This window comes from Cibotium barometz, chromosome 59, assembly GCF_041138505.1.
Source record: "Cibotium barometz isolate CiBa-2024 chromosome 59, ASM4113850v1, whole genome shotgun sequence".
NCBI classification, from domain to species: Eukaryota; Viridiplantae; Streptophyta; class Polypodiopsida; order Cyatheales; family Cibotiaceae; genus Cibotium; species Cibotium barometz.
Window position 1 is genome coordinate 37,003,358 of NC_141104.1, and position 26,457 is coordinate 37,029,814.

At 40.2% G+C, this 26,457-nt stretch overlaps 2 pseudogenes; both read left to right on the forward strand.

Moving 5' to 3' along the window:
* The first annotated feature begins 11,895 nt into the window (after nt 1–11,895).
* On the forward strand, nt 11,896–12,720 carry LOC147605771 (NADH dehydrogenase [ubiquinone] flavoprotein 1, mitochondrial pseudogene; annotated as a pseudogene).
* Nucleotides 12,721–15,715: 2,995 nt separating this feature from the next.
* On the forward strand, nt 15,716–16,540 carry LOC147605772 (NADH dehydrogenase [ubiquinone] flavoprotein 1, mitochondrial pseudogene; annotated as a pseudogene).
* Nucleotides 16,541–26,457: the final 9,917 nt, after the last annotated feature.

A 26,457-nucleotide genomic window follows, 5' to 3' on the forward strand; every position in this document is an offset into this window, starting at 1 on the left:
AGGAGAAATTAGTGGGATTGGATGCTTGGATGTAAACTGTATAAATTGAGACATTGGCCTAATGAGAATTTGCTGGTTTTTGATTATCCATGCCTACAGTAAGCTATCAATTAATTACTCATCACTAATCAATTAATTACTCATGACTAATCACATGTTAATTATCATCTAATCTCTTTGTTAATGATGTTGATTCTAGCATTTGATCCACCATAGCTCATCACATTGCTGTAATTTTAACACAACCAAGGATTCCATGCTCAGAAGAAGAGATGCCTCTCCAAAAGGGTCAGTTGACTTGTGGGAGGATAGGTGACTTGTTGATGATTAAAGAACAAAAAGGTATTTATAATAATAAATATACAAAAAAATTTAAAAAAGATTTTCTATTGTTGTAAATTAAATTTTTTCTTTGTTTATAGCTTGAGATGGTAGATGAAGATGGATTCCTCGGTCAAGGTGGAGGTAAACGAGTTTTTGTTGGTAGAGACTCAACCCTCAGCCACTATATTTCAAGGATACCTCCAGGCATGCTGATCATTTACCACGTAAAATATTCAGAAGATTAAGTTGGACTCCTGAGTCAAGGTGGAGGTAGATGAGTTTTTGTTGGTAGAGACTCAGCCCCCCTCAACCACTATATTTCAAGGATACCTCTAGGCGTGCTGATCATTTACCACACAAAATATTCAGATGATCCATGCATCCATTAATGGCCTCAAAGGTTCTATCAATATACTTAGGATATGGAAGGATACATCACAATGTAGAAAAGATAATGCTGATAGAGAAGGAGGAAGCTATATGTATTTTTGGATATGCACTATAGGGCTGTGGGCATCAAGGGCAATGTATTTTTTGTGTTATGCAACATATGCAAAGGTAGTTCCTGATTTAAATACCCATGCTCTTGGAGGCTATCAAAACCAAAAGTTATTAAGGTATAGAGGTAAACTACTTGAAGAAGGTAAATTTTTTGAAAAATAATACATATCTTATGCATAATGCTAAGGACTTTCTATCATATTATAGGATTAGACATCCTATGCAAAAAGAATGATTTTCATCATATTCATGAGAAATAATGTTTTTGTAATTATGCATAATTAATTGATTATGAGAAGAGTAAATTTTGGTAAATTTATTTTCACCTTGTTAAGGAACAGGGGACTCTTGAGGTAGGCACCTCTTTCACATGTGTGGAAGGGTTTTTAATTCAAAAAACATGTGATATTTTTATCTCTCCTCTCTCGTGGATCAAACCAAATCAAAAGGGAGCCAAACTGGTCCAAATCTTGTCCAAATTGAGTCAAACTAAACCTGAAAAATTCTAGAATCCAACTGGACTTGGTTAGTGGTCTCCCTCACCTATAAATAGACCCTCAATCATTTTTAATGGAATATTGAAGTTATACCATGCCAGTAATATATTAAAAAAATTATATTTTCTATTATCCCTTAGATTTTTCTCTCTCTTGGGAGCTTGGAGCTCTATCTCTCTCTACAACAACTCTTGGAGTTGCTCTTCTCCTCTTGGTGAACCAAATGATTAGTCGGGGGCTTCATTACAATTAGCGAATCAATCCAAACTTGGAGAGGTGAAATCAAATTTTATGGTTTTTTCTAATTTTCTCAATAACTTTCTTCTTCTCAACCCCTCTCAAACTTAAGAAGCTTTTAAAATGATTGTTTTAATTCAAATCAAGCTTTCCCTAAAAATCTTAATGTTTAATTAAGAGAAAGTTAATCTTTATGCTTATTTGTAATGCTTTCTTTAAGTAAATCTCTCTCTCTAAAAGAATAGTCATCTTTATGTGGCTAAATCCCTTGGAAAAGGATGCTTCTCAATGCTAGTCTCTTAATTCAAAGCTAAACTCTAGGCTTGATAATCTAAAGATTAAGAAAATGATATTTTCATGACTTTGTGCTATTAAAATAATGATAAGTTCTTTTAGATTATTTATGAGTAGTTAAAAACTACTCTAATTCATTCTAAATGATAAATGGATTATCCTAACAAATTAGGAAAAGAGGAATGTTGAAATTAGATCAATCTAGTGGTATAATCATAGTTATGTTTAATTTTATGGTGGTTAAAATTATGATTTAAATTCATAGTTTGATTTTAAGTATAAAAGAGGAACTACTATCATATTTTTATTACAAGCTTTTATTCTTTAGAAAAAAATTGAGAATTATCAATAATAACAGCGAAGCTATGGTAAAATTTTTAGAAAATAACATATATCTTATGCATAATGCTAAAAGAGGACTTCCTACCATATTCTAGGATTGGACATCCTATGCAAAAAGAATGATTTTCATCATATTCATGAGAAATAATGTTTTTGTAATTATGCATAATTAATTGATTATGAGAAAAGTAAATTTTGGTAAATTTAGTTTTATGCAAAAAGAGTAATTCCCATGATATTTGAGAACCAAGTAATTAAATGGTAAAAGAGGAATTTTTGGCATAATTTAAATTATAAGTATTTATCAAAAGTGAAATTTTGAGCATTATTAATTTATTGGAAAATATGGATAGAATTGATTTTTGTGAATCCCATGAATCTTTTACTCGAAAAGAAGAATATTTAATATATTTTAATTGAGAAATTTAAGAAAGAATATGAAAATATCCATAAAAAAAACTTGGATAATTCTTATTGAGAAAAAGGAATTTATAATCCCTTGGAGGATCAAGGACGGAAGTTTAGAATTAGCTCTCATTAATGATGTTTAAGGAATGAAAATACAATATGTAAATGAATGTGATGGGATGTGAATGGATGCGATGTGATTAGATGAGATGTGAATGTGATAAGATGAGATGTGAGTGTGATGTGAGGAGATGTGAGTGGATGTGATGAGATGTGAATATGATATGATGAGATGTGAATGTGATGTGGGTGGATGTGATGTGGATCTGAATAAATATAAATGGATGTGATGTAATGTGAATGGATGGATGAGATGTTAGGTGGATGAATGTGATGTGATGTGGATCTACGTAGATGTGAATAGATGAGATGTGATGTGGATCGGGGTAGATGTGAATGGATGAGATGTGATGTGAATTGATGTGATATGGATACGGATAGATGTGATGAGGATGGATGTGACGTGATGTGATGAGGATCTGAATAGATGTAAATGGATGTGATGAGATGTGATGTGGATGAATGTGATGTGATATGGATGAATGTGATGTGATGTGGATAGATGTGATGAGATGTAATATGATGTGATTGGATGAAGGATGATGGGAATAGATATGACTGGATGTGGAATAAGCAAAGTGAATTGATTTAGAAAAATATGGAATAACAAGAAATGATATGGAACAATGTGGAAAGATGAGAGTTCGTTAGAAACTATATTTATGCCCAATTTATAAATGATTGTTTTATGTTGTGAATGAAGGGGAAGCATTTTGACCATCTTGTGAATGAGGCCATGGAGACCTAAGTGATAAAGTTGCAACACCTGGCTGATGAAGAGTCAATGGAGGATGTCTCACGTAGCAAGCATCTTGACCAGCCTGCCTACGTGAGACATCCTCCATTGAACAGAGAGTCAATGGAAGATGTCTCGCGTAGCAGACCGAGGTCTTGACTAGCCTCGGTTCGATCTAAATGGTGAGCTTCCGGTATGGTGGATGAGGTCTTGACCTTGATCTAAATGGTGAGCTTCCGGTATGGTGGATGAGGGACCAAGGAAGCTGCCTACTATGAGTGAAGCACTAGGTGACCAAAGGAGCCTAGAGGGTGGTGACCATACAATGGTTAGGCTCTGCAGAAGATACCCACGCGTGCATCGAGGAAGAAAATGGAACAAGGTGTTAGGGTTGTTTTCTGAACTCGGGCATGGATCTCATTGATTGGCCTTGCCAGTCCTCAACGGATGAGTCCATGGCTCTTTTATATGGATCTGTTGGTTGATCTTGCTGATCTTCAAGGGAGAGTCCATGTGCATCTTTCCTATGTGATTATATTTCCAGGTACTATGAGCTAGGAACTATCAAAAAGACCCATGAGTGAACAGGTGGTGAGCATTCTGGTTGCCAATGATGTCATAGGTATGCTAGGGACGAAATGAATGTAATACGTGATTATATTTCTGGGTGCTATGAGCTAGGAACTATCAAAAAGGCCCCTGAGTGAGAAGGTGGTGAGCGTTCTGGTGCCAATGATGGCATAGGTACATCGATGAAGGAATGATTGGAAATTAGAATTCAAGCTAGATATTTTGGAGGATTATGATCAGTGATACTATGGTTTCATTAACAGATTGTTTTAAAGACTGAATCTGTGAAAAAGGTAATTTCATATTAGGTGTGTAAGTGGTGTGACTATCTTGAACTTTGCTTGAAGCGCTGGCTAGGGGGCCTAGGAACTCTTTTCCCTGGTACCCAGGGCAAAACATAACCAAATTCCTAAATGGATCATATCCCTACAGTGGTTGGGCAGTTGACTAACCCATGGGATTGTAGGCTGGACTGATGGATCCCTAAAATAAGACTCAATTCTGTTAAGTTACGATAGTTGAAGTGAATCTCGGATAACCCTTGCTCTATGGAAAAGAATCAACAGCTCTGCCTCTTGATGAGGAAAAAAATGGTGGACTCTATGATCTAAGTGAAAGTCTATTCCTTAATCTGACGATGAGACTTACGCATTCAGTCAGATCAGTTTGGTTACTGAATACCTTGACTACATTAGAATAAAATATCTCAGAGGAATCACCTATGTTTGCTGGGCGAGGAAAGTTTTTATGAGTTAGGTTTTGGAAGAACTGAGGGATTAGTCTCTTGTCTGGATATCTGTGGGCAAGGCACGAGTGAGAGGCTTTACCCTGTGCAAGAAGTTCTACTTCCGCTGCTAGCACCCCAGAATTCATTGCGCGGAGGGGGCAGGGATCTTTCAGCTCGTATCAGAGCGAATTGGCTAAAGAGGAACAACCGAGAAGCAAGAAATGTCACCAAAGATACCCTTATGTGCATCGAGGAAGAAAATGTAACAAGGAGTTAGAGTTGTTTTCTGAACTCGGGTATGGATCTGGTTTTGCAGATTGGCTTTGCTAGTTCTCAAACGGATGATTCCATGACTCTTTTATATGGATCTGTTGTTTGATCTTGCTGATCTTCAACAGAGAGTCCATCTGGATTTTTCTTATGTGATTATATTTTCCGGTACTATGAGCAAGGAACTATTGAAAAGGCCCTTGAGTGAAGAAGTGGTGAGCATTCTGGTTGCCAATGATGTCATAGGTACACCGATGAAGGAATGATTGTAAATTGGAATTCAAGCTAGATATTTTGGAGGATTACGATCAATGATACTATGGTCTCAACAATAAAAGATTGTTTTAAAGACAGCTGAATTTGTGAAAGAGGCAATTTCATATTGGATGTATAAGTTATGTGACTATCTTGAAGTTTGCTTGAAGTGCCGGCTAGGGGGCCTGGGAAATCTTTTCCCTAGTACCCAGGGCAAAACATAACCAAATTCCTAAATGGATCCTATCACTATAGTGGTTGGACTAACCCATGGGATTGGCTGGGGTTAGGCTAGACCGATGGATCCCTAAAATGAGACTCAATCTTGTTAAATTACGATAGTTGAAGTAAATCTCGGATAACTCTTGTTCTATGGAAAAGAATCAATGACTGTGTCTCTTGATGAGGAAAAAAGAGTTGGACTCTATGATCCAAGTGCAAGTCTCTTTCTTTATCTGACCATGAGACTTACGGGTTTGGTAGGATCAGTTTGGTTAGTGTGAAGACCTTGACTACGTGAGAATAAAATATCCCAGAGGAATCACCTATGTCTGCTGGGCGAGGGAAGTTTCTTTGAGTTTGGTTTTGGAAGAACCGAGGGATTAGTTGCTTGTTCGGATATCCATGTGTAAGGCCCCGAGTGAGAGGCTCTACCCTGTGCAAGAAGTGCTACTTCTGCTGCTAGCACCCTAGAATTTGTTGCACAGAGGGGGCAGGGATCTTTCACTTGAGAATGCAAGTAGTGCCATTCTTCTTTGAATGAAAGGGCAGAATGGCAATGGTGCCATTCTCCACTTTAAGGTGATGGGGAGCCTTGAAAATGGCACCACTGCCATTCTTCTTTTAATGTAAGGGAGAATGGGAGTGGTGCCATTCTACCATTTAAGATGACATTAAGGTGATGGAAGGCCATGAGAATGGCAATGGTGCCATTCTCCTTTAGTCAAGGTGATGGGGACCTTGTTGAGAATGACATCACTACTACTGTTCTTCCTTGAATGCAAGAGAGAATGATGGTGGTGCGATTCCCCTTTTCAAGGTGATGGACGGCCTTGATAATGGCACCACCAATGCCATTCCTTGAATGTGAGGGAGAATGGCACTAGTGCCATTCTCCCTAATAAAGTTATGGGAGTCCTTGAGAGTGGCACGACTGTCATTCTTCCTAGAGTGTAAGGGAGAATGGCACCACTGCAATTCTTCCTTGAATGTACAGGAGAATGGGAGTCATGTCATTCTCCCCTTCAAGGTGATGGGATGACTTTAGAATTGTATCCACTACCATTCTTCCCTGAAAGCAAGGGGGAATGGTAGTGGTGCCATTCTACCTCTCAAGAGATGATGGGATGTGAGGCTTTGAGAATGGCAGTGGTGCCATTCTCCCCTTTCAGGTAATGCAAGGCTGAGAGAATGCCACTGGTGCCAGTATTCCCTTTAATCAAGCTGATGGAAGGGTTTGGGAATGATATCACTCCCGTTATTAGGGGGAATGTGCCATATAACCTTGAATGTAAGGGGAACGGCAGTGGTTCCATTCTCCCATTCAAGGTGATGGGAGACCTTGAGAATGGCACCACTACCATTCTTGCTTTAATGTAAGGCTGAATACTAGTGGTGCACTTATTCACATGCCAAGCCGTTCACGTCTTACACTTTCATGCTGGACCTTTTCACGGCCTGGTCTTTCACGCTCTCTTTTTTCTTTTTTCTTTTTTTTGGAGTCTAGTGGGAAATACAAATTTTCCTTTTTGGGGGGAAATATTTTTGAATTTAAAATGAAAAGGGTATGGGCATTTTTCCAAAAAGGTAAGTGGGAATAAAAAAAGTCAACCTTTAATGACACACCTTACAACCTTCATAAATGACCCCCAAAATAGACAAATTGACAACTCATGAGTATCTACTCATTAAATTCTCATTAGCCTTAATGAGTTATGTAAAAAAAGTGATTAAGAATTAATCCTTTCATTAATCTTTCTCTTTTACACTAATCAAGAATCTTAATTAACCATTAATCCCTAATTAGTTCACACAATTGAGCACATCATTGGATAGAGCAAGGAAAAACTAATCTTGTGCATCAACAATTGTGTAAATTAATCTAAATTAGAGGGTTAATTAGACTCTTAGTTATAGTCTCCTCTTTAAGGCAAAATTAAGCAAAGAGAGTCAAATTTCTCCAATTGATCAAAAAATTGGTGTGATTAGGTATTTTGATGCATCTAGATGCTCTCAAAACACTCAAAAACTCTAATTTCGACTACTCATATGATCAATTTAGATCCTAATTAACATATTTTCTAATTTTTTGGCCTTTTGAATAAGATTTATCACCCTTAATGACAAAAATCAATCCATTAAGAGAAATTAGTCAAATTCAAGGGTTTTTTAATGGTTTTAAGAAATTTTTTGAAAGATTAAGCTACCCCTAATGCTTGCTAACACTCTAATCCAAACAATTTTAACAAAAAACAAACAATTAAACTAGAATTAATTATCTTAGATCTATGTTTAAACTAAAGGTAACATTCACTAAAAATTGCATTCTATTGCATTGTTTGATGCAATGGATGCAAACTAAGCCTAATACAAACTATGTGCAATCCCTAAGAACATGAAAAACCACCAAAAAAATAACAAAAAATAATAAATTAATCTAAAAACTAAGCAAAAAATATTCTTTTCAAAAATAAAAAAGAGAGCTATTCTACCCCAAATCTCACACAAATCACTATCAAATCCACATCTTTTTCATGGAACACCATTAATCAAGATAATGGGCAATGGGTTATTCATATATTAGAGACAAAACGATGGAAAACGCCAAGGGATGGCTCCTGGACAGTGGCACCAAAAATGTTATGGCTCACCCTAACTCTTCTTTGAAGCACATCCAAAAAGAGATTACCTGGTGAACCGCAATTGTCGCGTGAGGATCTTTCCAATGGCCGAGCTCGTAAACCTTGAGGTCTCCAAGCTCTACAACTCCTTGAGAAGCAATTCCACCGCGTCTCCCATGAGCGTTATAACACCGCCGCGTTGCACTACAGGTCCTCGTTCCTCCTCTGACCTCACTTCACTCACACACACTCACTAGCATGCATTAGGGAGATAGATTAGTAAGAGCAAGACTCAATTGCACAATGGGATAGTATGTTGTATTATGAGAGAAATTCACTTATTTACATGGCCATAAGTGTTCACACTCACTTAAACTGTGGCCGACCGAGCACTTTAGGCTCATAAGAGGCCTAATACTATTACAAGGACTACTCTCATATATATCCATGAAGTACATCACTTAGGACTTCATCCTAACTTGCTAACACATGCTCTTAAAGCGGGAATTGCCACATGCTCTTAAAGCGGGAATTGCCATAAATACTCCATCACACCATTACGGGCGCCCATCCAAGTTGTAGCTTTGGACACTGTTGCTTCATATCTTGAATGTATGACCCTTTGGTGTATCTATCGTGACTCCTTGATGTAAGATAATGGCGGTAGCTCTTGTTAATCCTAGAATTGGATTAACATGCCATTATGGACATCACCTTGAATGAAGGGGAGAATGGCACCACTTCTTGTATCCCTTACATTCGAGCAAGAATGGTAGTGGTGGCATTCTCCCACAAGATTGATCTATGAAAAGTAGAATGGCACCACTGCCATTGTACCTCAAATTTGATAGGGAGAATGAGAGTTGTGCCATTTTTCCTAAATCAGGGAGAATGCCAATGCCTTTCAATTAATATAAGAAGAATAACACCACTACTATATCCCCTCTCATTAGTCTTTCCACTCTGGTTGAATGGCACTGCTACCATTACCTTTGCTTAAATTGTTTAGAGGGTAGAATAGCAAAAGTTTCATTCTCCTCATAAAATCAAATGCATGTATTTGAGTGGTGCCATTCTCAAGGGCTCCCATCACATTCAAGAATGAACGACAGTGGTGTAATTCTCCCACGAGCTTGATGTATATAAAGTAGAATGACACACCACTGCCATTCTCCCCCTTTTCATTAAATGAAGAATGGTAGTGTGACACGAAGTTGGGGTTTGGACTTCGGTTACTTCTCAAAATCAAAACACGCTTGTATGAAACCTCACAGCCTCCTCACCTCCCTTTCTCTCCCTAGATTAAGATAAAGATATACATATCAAAGGTGAGATCATAATTCATGGAAGGAAAGATGAAAGGCTCCGGAGAAGCAAGAATTTCTGCCAGTCTTGCAGCTCCAAACAAAAGGGCGATTCTTTGTTGGAAGAAAATCTTCTGACTCAGGATTATGTGAACGGAAACATACGGGGAATCATCCGTTCGGATTGGGTGATTTGGACGGAACATATTAAAGAAAATGAATATGGCAATCACTTACAAGAGGATAAGACACATGGGGTTTGCCTTTTGATAAGGGATTAGGAGGAATTAATCATGATTAAGAAGAAAGAATGGCCAAAAAGCTATAAAAATAGAGATACACAGAGAATTGCAGTTTTAAATCTATAAAGGCTGTGCAAGAGAGGATTATATAGATGCGTAGATCTTGAAGAGAGCTTCGCGCCTATATAAAAACTTTCAAAAACGGGCAACCGAGCGAAAAGTTATGAGCATTTTACTGCAAGACTATAAAACTGCCAAAATTCTATAAAAACAAAAATACACAGAGAATTGCAGTTTTAAATCCATAAAGGCTGTGCAAGAGAGGATTATATAGATGCGTAGAGCTTGAAGAGAGCTTCGCGCCTATATAAAAACTTTCAAAAACGGGCAACCGAGCGAAAAGTTATGAGCATTTTACTACAAGACTATAAAACTGTCAAAATTTGCCTAAAAATTAGCAACTTTGGGAGAAATTCTAATCATCAATGAAGTAAGGGATTAAGAAATTAGTTACATAAGTGGAAAGAGCATAGAAAGAGCTTCCTAGCCATATGATCAATTTAAGAAATCCACACCCGAGTGATGAGTAATTATCGGTTGAAATTTGGATATTGGACCACAAAAATTGCACTTCTCTCTCTTTGCATGAAACCTCAATTTTCACACAGCCTCTTGCCTTTCATCTCCTTCATGATTCAAGCTAGAGGGTAAGGGTTAACATTGCTCAGCGGACAATCGTAAAGATTTACCTATGGTCCCCAAAGTCTTTCCACATGCTCATTACCGCTAAAACCATTGGTACCTCCAAAGGAGGGCGGCAATAAGGCAAGGGCTACCTTGAGAAGTCACAGGCCCGCCAAGATAATAACTCCTTATCCCACTTATCATGAATCATCAAAGAGGTCCAAAATTGGGTTAAGCATGAGGAGCTAATGCTAAATGAGACATTCACATGTAAAGAGAGTGTTTGAATAGGGGTTTGAAAGATAAGAGAATGGCAATGACACCAAATGCTCAATTGAGGAGGCTCATTCCTTAATTTGAAAGGGAGAGGAGGGCTCCTTTTATAGGTGGAGAATCACCCTCTCTTCCATTGTTACAAATTACAATATAAAAATCTTCAACCCTTCAGTGACATAAGGGTAGATGTCACCATCAATTGTCCTCTTAGGCTAAGTCTTCTATTGATTATTAAATTGAAGACTTTTTGACTTTGAGAGTGTGATGAGATAATAGCCAAGCCTAAGTGGCATGTAGGTGGAGATTCCACTTACACATGGCGGAATTCTGCTCTTGCATGTAGGCATTCTAGAAGAATCTTTCCCAATTATACACCTACACACACTCCTCCACATGCCTTCCACACTCCCCAACTTGTTGCCTTATGGTGAATACCATATTAATAATACAATTAAAATCCATGTGAGCATGAAGGCCCACTTTTATTTTCCACATCACTAGCCTATCTACCATACCAAAGTATTTATCAAGCATACTTGTGGCATTTACAATGTGTGCACCCTAAATCAAGTAAAACCATTATATTTGAAGATAGAATGTTGTTATCGGGGTAGCCGCCAAGCCGCCGCATCACCACGCCGTTATTCCATTGTGGGCGCCGCAATCTTCTTGGACAAGCTTCCACCTTATTACCATTGAGAAACCATCAAAATATGCACAAAATTGACAATGAAAGATATCAATTTTTCACGTCACATCTTTCCCCCCCCATCAGATCCTCCATGCTTGTCTGGGGGATCTGATGGCCATGGTGCTCGAGGGTAGAATATCTTTAGCCGGTACTCATTGGCACGTCCGGGAACCTCCTGGTGTCGTGCCACGGCACGTCTATGGTGTGAAACCATGCATGTGAGGCTATTAAATGCAAATCTAGATGCATGGGATTAAGTGCCTGTGTACATATGGGATGTATGGTGTCAGGCTAAAATCTGAGAGGTATTTTGGATCAGTGTACATATGGTGCGGGTGGTTACTAAGCAGAGCACCGGCTGGAAGTGGTCATGATTAGTAAGTGGATGATGCTGAAGACGGTGGGCAACTCTCGCATTTATTTGGAAGCTGTGCGGGCACCGTATTGTCTGGGAAAGTATAAGGAGAAGGAGCTCTTTTAGCATTTGAGGGTGGCCATCATTATGTGGCTTGGAGACTTTAAAAAATATATATATATATATATAAATTATCCACATGGCCATGCTTTGAATGACCACATGGAAAGAGGGTTGGCCGCCACCTCGACATCTAGAAGGTGGCGGAAACGTGAAAAGGAGGGTGACGAGCTGGCAGCGATGAGGAAGGGCAGGCTGGCAGGGATCGTCGTCGAAAAAAAAGAAGAAAAAAGGAGTGGCCTGGCAAGAAAGTGGAGGTCGCCTGGTTATTGGGAGAGGGCTCTCTCTCTTTTGTGAGGAGCAGCTGGTGGAGCGGGCTGCTGGAGGTGACGCCGTGGGGAAGCCTTGTGACAGAAGGGAGGGTGTGTGTGTTGTGGAGAGGAGACTGCACTGCTTGAGAGCTTGGAAGGCAAACAAGGGAAGCCTCGTCTAAAGCCTCCTTTTCCAGCAAATACAGGATTATATGGTTGCCCTAGCACAGTGACCAATGTAGAGACGGTGGCTGTCTCCCCAACCATTCTCAGAAGAGGTCCAGAGTGGTTTGCAAGCTTTGGGCGCAAAAATAATTCAGGCACAAAGCTGTTTTGCATTTCAGGGCATGTCAACACTCCCTGTACAGTGGAAGAGGAAATGAGCATTCCCCTCAGAGAGCTTATTGAGAGGCATGCTGGAGGCGTTAGAGGTGGCTGGGACAACCTTTTGGCCATCATTCCTGGGGGATCTTCAGTACCTCTTATTCCCAAAAGTGTTTGCGATGACATCTTGATGGACTTTGATGCCCTTAAAGCTGCACAAACTGGGCTTGGTACAGCTGCCGTCATTGTGATGGACAAGTCAACGGATGTGGTTGATGCTATCGCTCGTCTCTCTTACTTCTATAAGCACGAGAGCTGTGGACAATGCACACCTTGCAGCGTGGGCAGCTGAATGCGCAGAAGCTACAGTGTTTGGAAACTAGGAGGAGAGTCGGCTGCAAGCAGAAAGGAGAGGGGGGGCGTCCATGACAACCATAAAATGAAGGTTTCTCAGCCATGATGGGTGTAAGGTGGCAAATACTCTTTGTTGAGTTCCAGTTCATTGATGGTATATTGTGGTGTCATTTTTGGTGGTTTTAGAAAGCCGGGAATCATTCCCCTACAGCTGTGAGTAGGCTGAATCTGTTGTGGTAGTGATGGTGCTTCTCGACTGGTTGTCAAATTTGTTTTCTTGGGTTTTGGAAATTATATGATGATGTATATATGCCATATGCCATCTTTTGCTTTGTGAGTTACTGGAATCTGAAAGCAGGTTTTCATGAGATCAAGAGTCATCTTGAAATGGAGATGTCATATGCCCCTTGATGAGATATGTGTTTTTGTTTTCCTTGCTGGGATTTTGGATGTAACTCTCACAGCCAGAAGCCTCGCGCTTTCCCAGCGACACCGCCCACGTCACGACAGCTTTGGTGAACCCGACGTGAAACCGCTGGGGTGAGAGTACGTAGAGATGGCTAGCAAAATGGAGCATTTATATGCAGAAATGAAAGAGCTTGAAGAGCGGTTCAGGAAGATTGAAGAAGAAAAGCGAATTCAGGAAGCCGTGGAAATTGTGATGCAATTGGTATATGACAGGGTCAATATATTTGATAGTTATGATCCAGAAAGCTATCTAAAGTGTTACGAGACAGAGATGAAGAATCAAGGGGTTCCAGAAAGTATGATGATTGCATCTTTTGCATACCTTGTAAGTCCTGATTTAAAAGATGAAGTGCTGGAGCTAGCAGAGTATCACTCCAAACGATGGAGTGATTTTGCAGATGCACTTATTTATGTGAGTTCCAGGTATAATGTGAGCTGTGATAGTGTTCCAGCAACAATCCGAGCCAATTTAGAAGCGGTTGTCGATGCATGTCTTATGGAGGACAATCAACTGCTATTCAAGGCTGATACAGAGATTGTGGAGGCCGTTTATGCTAAATTGGGACTGCAAAAAGCCATTAGTGAGCAACAAGGCCTTCACAGTGCAAAAAGGGATGCTTTGCTACAGCCTCATAAAGATGCAATGGGTGAACACTGCAAGTATAATCTGTCTTCCTTGTTTGAGGGTGCAGACATACAGGGTCCTATGATCATACCACATGATGTATGTATGCCTATGCTTGAGGAGACACTTGATTCAGAGAGCTTCAGGACAGGTGCTCAAGACCCAATACACGAGGAAGAGGACATCGCAAATAGCTTCCTCTTGGGCTGTGAAGCAATGATTGCAGAGTTTGAAGATCTAAGACAAGAAGAAGATGCTATCATTACTGCATTCTTATCTGGTTATGATACTTATAAGCAGGATGATGTACATGAATATGCAGACGGGCCACAAGTATGTGTGATTGATTTAGAGGGGGTGAGTGATATGGGTGATTCCAACAGTGATGTTGTTTCTGAAGCTGGTTGCCAAGGTTCTTTGGATTTGGGTTATTCTGGAATGCTAACAGGGTGTTCCAACAATAAACAGGGTGATGCTATGTCATCAGTGTCAGGGTTATCTTGCAACCACATTTGTGAGCAACAATCTCGAGCTTGGAAGCCTGTTTATGATGATGATTTGGAGAGGGAAATTGAATCTGTCTTTTTGGATCATGCAGGGTTCAATGATATACAGATTCAAGGGTACTTGGGTGAGGGACCCATAGTTCTAAGCCCATCTGCAGACATGTATCAAGAAATACTGGGAGATAACATGCAGGATATGCAAAGTGTGGTCACAGAGCCTCATGAGGCTGCATATGAGCAACCAAATGGAAATAGCTATGGGGGTATGAATGTTCATGATAATCAACATGTGGGATTGCAAGATGATAATGGCTTCAATGCGATTGATCCTGGATTGGATGCTATCTTAGATGATGCATTGGATGATTTCATGGTATATAATAGATCCCCATCAGCTTTGGGCTCTTCTATGCTTGATGCTAGTCAACTGTTGGTTGCAAGTGAGGATGAGCAGGTGTTATGTAAGCCAAATGATTGTGATGAGATTGATTCAGATCTGGAGGCTATTCTCGATGATGCCTTACTGGACTTTGTATGTGTTGATGCTTTTCCGTCTTTGGATGAGAAGAATGAATGTTTATCAGAGCTGGATCCGGGCACAGTAGATTTGGATGGGATGTTACCAAGTGTGTATTCTATGCTGTTAATGCAGTTGTTACTTGGTGTAGCCATACAATATGTGGTGCAAAGGCTTCAAACATGGCCTGAGGAAATTTTTGAAGCAAATCATTTTGAAGAGCATCCCACTTTGAATGATGAGGGTAATCATACATATGCAGAGAATCTAAATGTGGATAGGGCTTTATATGAGCAAAGCATATGGCACATATGCCAAAAGCGATTGGTATTTGATCCAGGCGGGAAAGCAGAACCATTCAGATGTGATTGCTGATGCTTGTACATATACCAGTGTTGGAGTGCAAATAATGCCTGGGCAGTGAGTTCCAGGACCTGTGTGGCACATACCAGAGGATGTGCAGGTTTAGAGGGGGTGGATGTCGTGCCACGGCACGTCTATGGTGTGAAACCATGCATGTGAGGCTATTAAATGCAAATCTAGATGCATGGGATTAAGTGCCTGTGTACATATGGGATGTATGGTGTCAGGCTAAAATCTGAGAGGTATTTTGGATCAGTGTACATATGGTGCGGGTGGTTACTAAGCAGAGCACCGGCTGGAAGTGGTCATGATTAGTAAGTGGATGATGCTGAAGACGGTGGGCAACTCTCGCATTTATTTGGAAGCTGTGCGGGCACCGTATTGTCTGGGAAAGTATAAGGAGAAGGAGCTCTTTTAGCATTTGAGGGTGGCCATCATTATGTGGCTTGGAGACTTTAAAAAATATATATATATATATATAAATTATCCACATGGCCATGCTTTGAATGACCACATGGAAAGAGGGTTGGCCGCCACCTCGACATCTAGAAGGTGGCGGAAACGTGAAAAGGAGGGTGACGAGCTGGCAGCGATGAGGAAGGGCAGGCTGGCAGGGATCGTCGTCGAAAAAAAAGAAGAAAAAAGGAGTGGCCTGGCAAGAAAGTGGAGGTCGCCTGGTTATTGGGAGAGGGCTCTCTCTCTTTTGTGAGGAGCAGCTGGTGGAGCGGGCTGCTGGAGGTGACGCCGTGGGGAAGCCTTGTGACAGAAGGGAGGGTGTGTGTGTTGTGGAGAGGAGACTGCACTGCTTGAGAGCTTGGAAGGCAAACAAGGGAAGCCTCGTCTAAAGCCTCCTTTTCCAGCAAATACAGGATTATATGGTTGCCCTAGCACAGTGACCAATGTAGAGACGGTGGCTGTCTCCCCAACCATTCTCAGAAGAGGTCCAGAGTGGTTTGCAAGCTTTGGGCGCAAAAATAATTCAGGCACAAAGCTGTTTTGCATTTCAGGGCATGTCAACACTCCCTCTACAGTGGAAGAGGAAATGAGCATTCCCCTCAGAGAGCTTATTGAGAGGCATGCTGGAGGCGTTAGAGGTGGCTGGGACAACCTTTTGGCCATCATTCCTGGGGGATCTTCAGTACCTCTTATTCCCAAAAGTGTTTGCGATGACATCTTGATGGACTTTGATGCCCTTAAAGCTGCACAAACTGGGCTTGGTACAGCTGCCGTCATTGTGATGGACAAGTCAACGGATGTGGTTGATGCTATCGCTCGTCTCTCTTACTTCTATAAGCACGAGAGCTGTGGACAATGCACACCTTGCAGCGTGGGCAGCTGAATGCGCAGAAGCTACAGTGTTTGGAAACTAGGAGGAGAGTCGGCTGCAAGCAGAAAGGAGAGGGGGGGCGTCCATGACAACCATAAAATGAAGGTTTCTCAGCCATGATGGGTGTAAGGTGGCAAATACTCTTTGTTGAGTTCCAGTTCATTGATGGTATATTGTGGTGTCATTTTTGGTGGTTTTAGAAAGCCGGGAATCATTCCCCTACAGCTGTGAGTAGGCTGAATCTGTTGTGGTAGTGATGGTGCTTCTCGACTGGTTGTCAAATTTGTTTTTACCAAAGTTGTCGTGAAGTGTGCGGTACAGCCAGGAAAGTACGAAACTTCTAGCTGTGAGAGTGAATGTCAAATCCAACAAGGAATTTCACGTACAAGATTTCCCAAGGAGTATTGAACATCATTGTTTCCAATGACAAATACATGTGTCCACTTCCCTCAATACATCCTTGAATTCATTCAGATGATTGCACAGAATTGCATGAAATCCCTTTGAACCATTCACATGTGGGCATGATAAAGCTTTCTAATTTTTCCAATATACATGTGGCCAGCTACATCCATTTCATCCAGTGCCCTCAAAACCATTGAATCATGATGCTCTTTTTCACCTGAAAACCTGCCTTAATATTCTAACATCTCACAAGCAAAATTTTGCATTTGGCATAGCTTTGACATACTCATAATTTTCAAATCCATATGAGAAGAAAGTAAGGCAAATTTCCCTCAGCTTCAATGCATTTTTCACCAATCACCGAGCTTCAAATTCTTTAGCCTTTTCCCCATGGTCTCACTATTTATTTCCATTTTCTTTTTGATGTTTCAAACATTCGGTTTTCTCCATTCACATAGAGCAACTTTAAGAGAATAAATAACAAAAGAAAACTCCACTTACGATTTGCACACGTGGATCTTCTAATTTGTTTTTCCAAACATATACAGCTCGCCGATTATGCGAGGGAAAATCATGTGGAGAAGCATCGCTGCAGACGGGTTTGAAAATAATTTTCCCAATAATTACATCATTGAGTAGCTCTAGAATTATTCTCTAATTCTAGCACCTACAAAGCATAAACAGAAATTATATTCAAAGAGTTATATTCTCTGGTTAATTCGACGCTGAACTTCGACGCTGCATATATTTTTTTCCTCCTCTCTCCATCGACGTTTCTTTCCGGTCCTTTTCTCCCTTTTCCCGCGACCATCTCGGTAGCCCCCCCACCGCATTCTGCCAGCTGTGCATGCCATAAGGAAAGGCTGCGCATTTTCGTTTCCACGCTTTCTAGAAAATTCACCAAAAGCTTTGTTAACCTTAACACTAAGGTTACAAAGCATAACCTTAGCATTAAGGTTAAAGCCTTCAATGCACCTATTGTTTTCCTTTCTTCCATTGTTATGGAGTGTTGACCCTATATATATATATATATATATATATATATATAATCAACTCTTTTCCACCTTTATACCATAACCTTCCTAAAGGTTTTTCTCATGCTTTAGCTCCATTCAGCATCCTTATTGTGCATATGATTTTGCTATTTAAAGCATACGATCAAGATCCCGACTAATATGCACCATTAAGTTCTCTGTCTCAGTGCTAATGTCACAAGCAAAAGCCAGTCCTATCAAGGCACAATATATCTGCTAGCTCCAAAATTCTCCATAAGCATAAAAAAAATCCTCCACAATTCACACCACACTGTCAAAGGCTTCAAAACCTGGCTCAGCCTCAGCTCATCTTATTGAACCTTATCTACAGTATGAACATATATACTCAAGCATCATATAATGATTCGTCATGGCACTTATCCCCATACATCTGGATGTGTATTTGACGGCCTCACATGCACGGTTTCACATCATAGACGTGCCATGGCACGACATCCACCCCCTCTAAACCTGCACATCCTCTGGTATGTGCCAAATCATCATCAAGGTCCACATATAACTGGATGTCGTCTTCTTCTTCTGCAGTTCCAGGAAGATCATCCTCTTCCTCTTCAATCATATCCATACTTCCACTGTCAAGCTTCTCATCCTGAATCTCTTGTGAATCAAAAGGATCACCATCATGCCTTCTTTTAAATATCTTGATTCTTTTGCCAGCCACAAGATTCTTTACTTCTGTTCCATCAAGCTCACACAGAGTATATGTGGCATTTCCATGCACATGCCTGACAATGTAAGGGCCAAACCATCTTTTTGCAAATTTTCTTTGAACAGTGAATTGGTTGTCAAGGCTACTATCATACATTAGAACCCAATCACCTTCTTCAATAGGTTTTGGCCGGAGTCTGTGTCTACTATCAAATCTTTCTTTATTTTTCAGCCTTGCATCTTTCAGGCGAGCTTTAGCAAGCTCTATATCTTCAGGCCTCCTCTCCAACTGTCTTATTCTCAATGCAAGGAGGTCATCTCTGCTTAATCCTTCCATCCAGGGCAATACATTCCAAGTTAGAATTACTTCTTCAACTGGCATCACTGGCTTCTGACCATACATTAATTCAGCAGGCATGTATCCTGTCACTGAGCTATGAGTTGTACGGTCAGCCCACAAGGCATATGGTAGCAGCTTTGGCCACACTCTCATCCTTTCTCTGCATGCCTTAGCCAAAGCTTTAATGATTGGAGGATGTCCTCGTTCACTTTTCCCATCGCCCTCAGGATTGTAAGCACATGTTAGAGACAGTTTGATACCAATTCTAGAGAAGAATTCCCTTGCTTCTTCAACATCTAGCTCTCCCCTATCAGCTGTTATTTTTCCAACACAACCATATCGGCAGATCACATCTTCCAAGAGAAATTTGCATATTGTTTCCGTACTCTTTGTTCTAAGGGCACGCCCTTCTACCTGATTTGTCAAATCTTCTCTTGCAAGTGCTATATACCGCATCTGCCAAATTCCCAAAGGCATTGTAACTAGATCCACTACCCATTTGTAGTGCATGGCAGGTGGGTAAGTTGGTTGTAAGCCATCACGATGTCTCACATTTGAGTACATTTGGCATACTATGCATGTTTCCACATATTGGGAAATATCCTTGTACATTCCTCTCCACCAATATTTTTCCTTTATTTTGGTAAAAGTGGCCCACACACTTCTATGCCCAGCCCAAAGACTCTCATGGAATTCTTTCACAAGCTTCCCTTGAGTCTCTTTATCACATATGACTCTCTGTGGCATAGCATTTCTCTGTTTAGGATGCTTCCAGAGATATCCATCCTTTAGAAAGTAACCATATGCTTTTCTGCGGATCCTCTTAAATTCTGAGTCAGACCAATTCTCTTGCCTTGTCAAAGTGCTCAAATATTGACCAATGAGCAACCAATCTCCTTCATATATTTCCTCAATAAAAGACTCAAGTGCATTTGATAAGCAAATATGATCCCCCTTAGCATATGCTGTGGTATAGAAGGGTGGTTGCAAGATCAGGGTACCCAGTTTTGTCCACTCAGGCACCCTGTAAACAGTAAAAAAACAGGCATTTGTTTACCTTTAGTGGCTAATCTCTCCTAGTAAATGAAGGAATTTCGTTTCAAGTTCTTTTGTTAGAACATCATATTCAAAGTTGGAAATATAGTTGCATAATTTGATTAAGCATTAGATAGTCAAAAGTTCTCATTTTCTTAGGTACAAAGTCAATGTATACACCCTGTCCCAAATTTGAACTGATTCCATAAAATGCTAATATCTTTTACATATAAACTCATATGAGGTTCCTACTTTGTACCTTAGATCTTCACATAATATGGAGCTTAACTTGATTTTTTGAGAAAATTTTAAGATATTTGTCTATTTTCTTTAAATATTTTAAGATCTTTAAAATGTTATAATATACGCCACTTTTTGTACCCATAATAGCTAACACTTAAAATCCTCAATCTTGTAGATCAAAAGATTGGGTAGATACTGAGACATTAGTAGAATGTGGTGGTTAGTAAAAATTACAAATCCAATGGTTGGATTTTTAATGATCTCTTTTTCAAAATTCTTCCAGACTATTAGAAGGCCTGCAAATATTAGTAATCTAATTAGTAAAATTACATTTTTGATGTAAAACATCTAAAACCTATAGGGACTAGTGTACTTGTAATGGTGCACCTATGGAAAAATAAATTGGATCACTCTAAGTATGGAAATATCATTTGTTTGTCATTTTATCATATTTTTGATTAATTTTGATTAATTAGACTAATTTATATTAATTTAAGTTATATTAGGTTAATTTAAGGGCAAGTGTATTTTCTATTATTTGCTTGATCTCATTTTAAGTACCTTGCCCCCTAAAATTTGCTCTCCAAGCATTGTCCCAGTCCAACATAAACTGGATAAAACTGGACACCCTGATCTTGCAACAACCCAGAACTTTGTACCCACATCATCAATGTCACTAACCATCTCTTCTTCTTCTTCATATCTGGCTCTTGATAGCATATCTGCTACTGGATTATCTTTTCCCGCAATATGCTCAAACTCAGGATTTAGTGACTTGATATAAGCAATCCACCTAAGCATAGCAATATCTGGAGTGGTACAACTTGCTATCATCCCAAGAAGTGGCAAGCAATCAGTCTCCACAAGTACAGATGCCCCAATAAGATATTCTTTTTCACATTTTAGAGCAGTGACAATCCCCCATAATTCTCTCTTAATCTGTGGATACTTTTGCTGCCGAAAGCTTAATACCTTTGCTCCAAATCTAATTACATACCTATGATCATCCTCATCATCTTGCCCTACTGCCCATCCAATCCCAGTAGGACTAGTATCAACTGTAACAATCACAGGCCTGCCACACTCATAATCTGCCTTTCTCAAAATGGGTGATGATTGGAGCAAATATTTCAGCTTCCGCATAGCTTTAATATGTACTGCACTCCACAAAAATTTTTGATTTTTCCTCAAAAGCTGATAAAGAGGATCTGCTACATGTGCATAATGTGGGATCCAAATAACATAAAAGACGCATGCTCCAAGAAATCTCCTCAGCTCTGTAACATTAATGCATATTTCCTTCATTCTTTGTATTGCATCTATCTTGGCTGGACAAGGACGGCGTCCACTAGTACTACAAAGATGTCCCACTATTAGCACTTCACCAACCCCAAACACTGATTTCTGCCCAGATAAAGTAAGATTCACTTCTTCAAGCCTGGATAGAATCATGTCACAATCCTTTATATGATCTGCCACAAACTTGCGGCACCCTTTTGAATCCAAATTCCCATCTTTGTCTTTCTCCTCACAGCCCTTTATTGGCACATCATCCAAAAATGGCATAGTTTTTTGTGGTATGAAGTCCCGTAAGACTTTATTCATTCCATTCATCATATGTGCCACTGAGTTAGTGGCTCCCTGTGGTAAGGTACACATCCTTACTAATCCCAAAGGAGTTTTCATTGTGGTCAAGTCCCTGCTTTGCATATCCAGCTGGAACTGATCATATCCCGAATACAGATCACCCATAGAGTATATAGCTTTCCCTGCAAATGCTTCTGCAAACTCATCCACAATTGGACCTGCTCCAACATTCCTGATTGTGACTCTGTTTACAGGTTGCATGTCTTGAATAAAGCGCAATGTCCCATTTTTCTTTGGTACAGTAAACCATCTGTTGGAATATGGGGCACATGAAGGCTCCAAGATTCCCATCTTGATCTTTTCCTTTAGTAATTCCATCAACTTTGGCAAGAGAGCCTTTGGTACTGGAATTGGCCGCAGGTTCCAGGGCACATGTGGAACAGTAAAGATCACCATTGGTGCTACTACACTTGGATCAACACAACCAATCTCATGCGGCTGAAAGGCAAAAGCTTTCCCATGTTTTACAAGCATCTCCTCAAAGCATTCCCTTTCAACTGGCAACAGAAAATCCCTCTCACCAATCTTCAGCTCTTTCAGAGTTTCTTGAGTAAATTCATGCCCAATTTTCTTCGGATCTCTAAGATTTGGCTGCATAGAAGCTTCATCTATCTTCTCCTTGCTTCCTGGTGGCAAGGGCAAGGCAACTGGCTTCACCTTTTTTGCAACCGTTTTGTACTTTGTATCAACATGAGCATCCATCTCACAATTCATGTTTTTACATTCCACCCCCTCAAATTCCTGGATTATATCATACATCTCCACAGATGACACCTTTATCATTTCATTTCCACCCTGTAAGCATGCTCTTCTTATATCAAAAAGCACATCCATAGTATCTACAAATGACACCTCATCAAGCACCCCTGAAATAAATTCATTCTTCTCCAAAAGACCACACTGCTCAAAACTTTTTTGTTCATTTTGTATATGTTTTTGCATGCCACGCTTTAAATCCTTGCTTTTTACAAAAACCAGTAACCCATAGCTGGAGAATCCCTGAAAATTTGCTGAAAAACTATTTACATTGATTGAGTCCTGCGAGAACTCATTTCCCCTTGTACCATTGGAATCCCGCTTTACAATGGCACCTGGCCAAAATCCCTCATCTCCCTGTAATTCATAAACTCTCTGTTTATCTTTGGGAGTGACTGTGCCCTAAGAGATTCACGATTCCTTTCATGATTAATGCAAACTGTCAAAAACTGAACAGCTTTTTTGCCATCTTTACTCCTTATTCTTGCATAGGCTGAACCATCATCCAAAACCTTTGTTTCCATCCTTACAGCTGTAATGTAGGGTTGCCCAAGAATGAGGGGATACGATGACATCTCCTGAACAAAGAAATTCTGATCATCCTTCACATCCCCTATAGTTACCCTTACATTTGGACATGCTGCATAAAGCTCTCCAGATGAATTATTAGCTGCTTTAATCATCCACCCATGATCCACATCCATTGGCCACTTACATTTGTTGTAGAGATTTTTAGCCATAAGATTTATTTCAGACCCATGATCAATTAGAGCGACATATGGCTCTTCCAAATCACCTATCTTGACAAGGGTTTCAGTGGTGGCTCTTGCCCAATGGCTCCTGGAGTAATGACTCTTTGTAAGAACTTCTTTTTCATCATCCTCTTCCACAAAACGCACTTGTTGTGCCCCATCAGCAGAGTGATTACATTCCACCACATTTTCTCTCTCTTCCTTTTTCTGTACCTGTACACCATGAGTCTTGGAAGTGCTTGCTTCCCCTTGTGATGGAATAGATTCAATTATGGACTGCCTTTTTCTTCGTATAATATCAATTATCTCATCATGAAATTCTTTCTTTGCAATCCCCAAGACTTCCCCTAGTGTGAATTCCACCCTGCTGTTTAGAATTCTCTCTTCAAGCACCTTTTTGAGATCTGTTGCAACCTCAATATCAGATTGAAGCTTGTAGAGTGGACTTTTCCCTTTACCCTTCTCCTTCATTTTTGCTGGCACTTCTTCCATTGAAACATCATGTAGAGGTCTGCTTTGCTGTGGAGGTATATGTGATGGCCCAGGATCCTTCTTTTCACTTCCACGTGTAACTCTTTTTGATGGCCCTCCTTCCTCATTTTCCCTTTTACGTTTCTCCTCTACCTGTGCCTCATTATTTTGACATTTGGCAATATAGGCATGAATGGATAAAGAATCCACAGGCTCCTCCCAGCCAGTCTCAAGGCGTATACAATCACCTGCCTCATGCAAAGCTTGCTTTGACACTTTCTTTGATGCAATTAATTCCATTGTTGACGGCCAAAAATTCTCATTCTCATAATCCTCATCATTCTCAAATCCCTGCTTTTGTTGACCAACCTTTAATCCATAGGTTGCTGCCTCAACCATAGAAATGGCATGACTAGCAGCCATATCTTCTACCAGCTTTTTCATCCCTCCTTTCCCAAAGTTTGTACTCAATGGAAGTCCAGTTTCTGTAAGATGGATTTTCCCATCTTTGAAGAACACAAGTTGATTTTTAAGAGCTTCTTTATAGCTGGTACAATCCTTCTTTGCATGCTCTGGGTCATCACACCATATGCATCTATATGTAAACCCTTCTCTGATTTGAGGCCTTTGCATAGAAACCTGCCCCAATGGTAGACCTTTTTCTTCGATTCTGGACATCTTCAATTTTAAATCACGCATACCCTTGATAAGCTCATCCATCGGCCCATCTATCTTAGGAATTGTAGCTACTGGCTTGGATAAATTCTCAGGAGTAACAGCAGCTATGGGGGTTGCAGAGCCCATCACCATTTTATCCCTCCTCCGCTGCCGCTTTGCTAACATAGTGACTGCATCCTCAACATCATTCCAGTCACTCTTTAATCCTTGCTCTGTATTTTTATCCTCAAGGAGGATTTCCAATGTCTCCTGGAGATCTTTCCCAGCTGCCTGCAAGAAGAGCTCTGTCTTTTCTCTGTCCAAAGTTGCACGCTCTATTCTTGACAACTGGGCATAACGCTTCTCAAACTCCCTTAACAATTCCGTGGCAGAAATTCCCATTTTAGGTTTTGTGACCCATTCCAAAAAAGTTCGTTTAGTCACTCGCTCAGAATCCTCCATGAAGTATTCATCTTTTAAGGCAAGCTTGAATTCTTCCCAATTTCTGCCACCCTGTGCTGTCTGCAATCCTTTTATGCGCTCTCTTATTTCAGGAACGCATACCAACTCGAAACTTCGAACCATATCCTCCTCGGTCACCCTATTTAGCTCCATCTCCTTTATATAATTGCGCAGATACTTTGTAATGTCCTTCCCATCAAATTGATCTACCTTTTTCACAATTGATTGTAAAGCTTTGGTCATGGAAATCTGTCCCCTCTCAGCAGCTTGTTGCTGTTGCATGTACATGGAAAACATTTGGAACATCTGCATAACTCCAGGGTCAAAATGAACCCCCTGGCCCTCAGAATTCTCAGCCATAGCTTCCCTGTATGTTTCACTCCACGCTCACCCCAGCAGTTTCACGTCGGGTTCACCAAAGTTGTCGTGAAGTGTGCGGTACAGCCAGGAAAGTACGAAACTTCTAGCTGTGAGAGTGAATGTCAAATCCAACAAGGAATTTCACGTACAAGATTTCCCAAGGAGTATTGAACATCATTGTTTCCAATGACAAATACATGTGTCCACTTCCCTCAATACATCCTTGAATTCATTCAGATGATTGCACAGAATTGCATGAAATCCCTTTGAACCATTCACATGTGGGCATGATAAAGCTTTCTAATTTTTCCAATATACATGTGGCCAGCTACATCCATTTCATCCAGTGCCCTCAAAACCATTGAATCATGATGCTCTTTTTCACCTGAAAACCTGCCTTAATATTCTAACATCTCACAAGCAAAATTTTGCATTTGGCATAGCTTTGACATACTCATAATTTTCAAATCCATATGAGAAGAAAGTAAGGCAAATTTCCCTCAGCTTCAATGCATTTTTCACCAATCACCGAGCTTCAAATTCTTTAGCCTTTTCCCCATGGTCTCACTATTTATTTCCATTTTCTTTTTGATGTTTCAAACATTCGGTTTTCTCCATTCACATAGAGCAACTTTAAGAGAATAAATAACAAAAGAAAACTCCACTTACGATTTGCACACGTGGATCTTCTAATTTGTTTTTCCAAACATATACAGCTCGCCGATTATGCGAGGGAAAATCATGTGGAGAAGCATCGCTGCAGACGGGTTTGAAAATAATTTTCCCAATAATTACATCATTGAGTAGCTCTAGAATTATTCTCTAATTCTAGCACCTACAAAGCATAAACAGAAATTATATTCAAAGAGTTATATTCTCTGGTTAATTCGACGCTGAACTTCGACGCTGCATATATTTTTTTCCTCCTCTCTCCATCGACGTTTCTTTCCGGTCCTTTTCTCCCTTTTCCCGCGACCATCTCGGTAGCCCCCCCACCGCATTCTGCCAGCTGTGCATGCCATAAGGAAAGGCTGCGCATTTTCGTTTCCACGCTTTCTAGAAAATTCACCAAAAGCTTTGTTAACCTTAACACTAAGG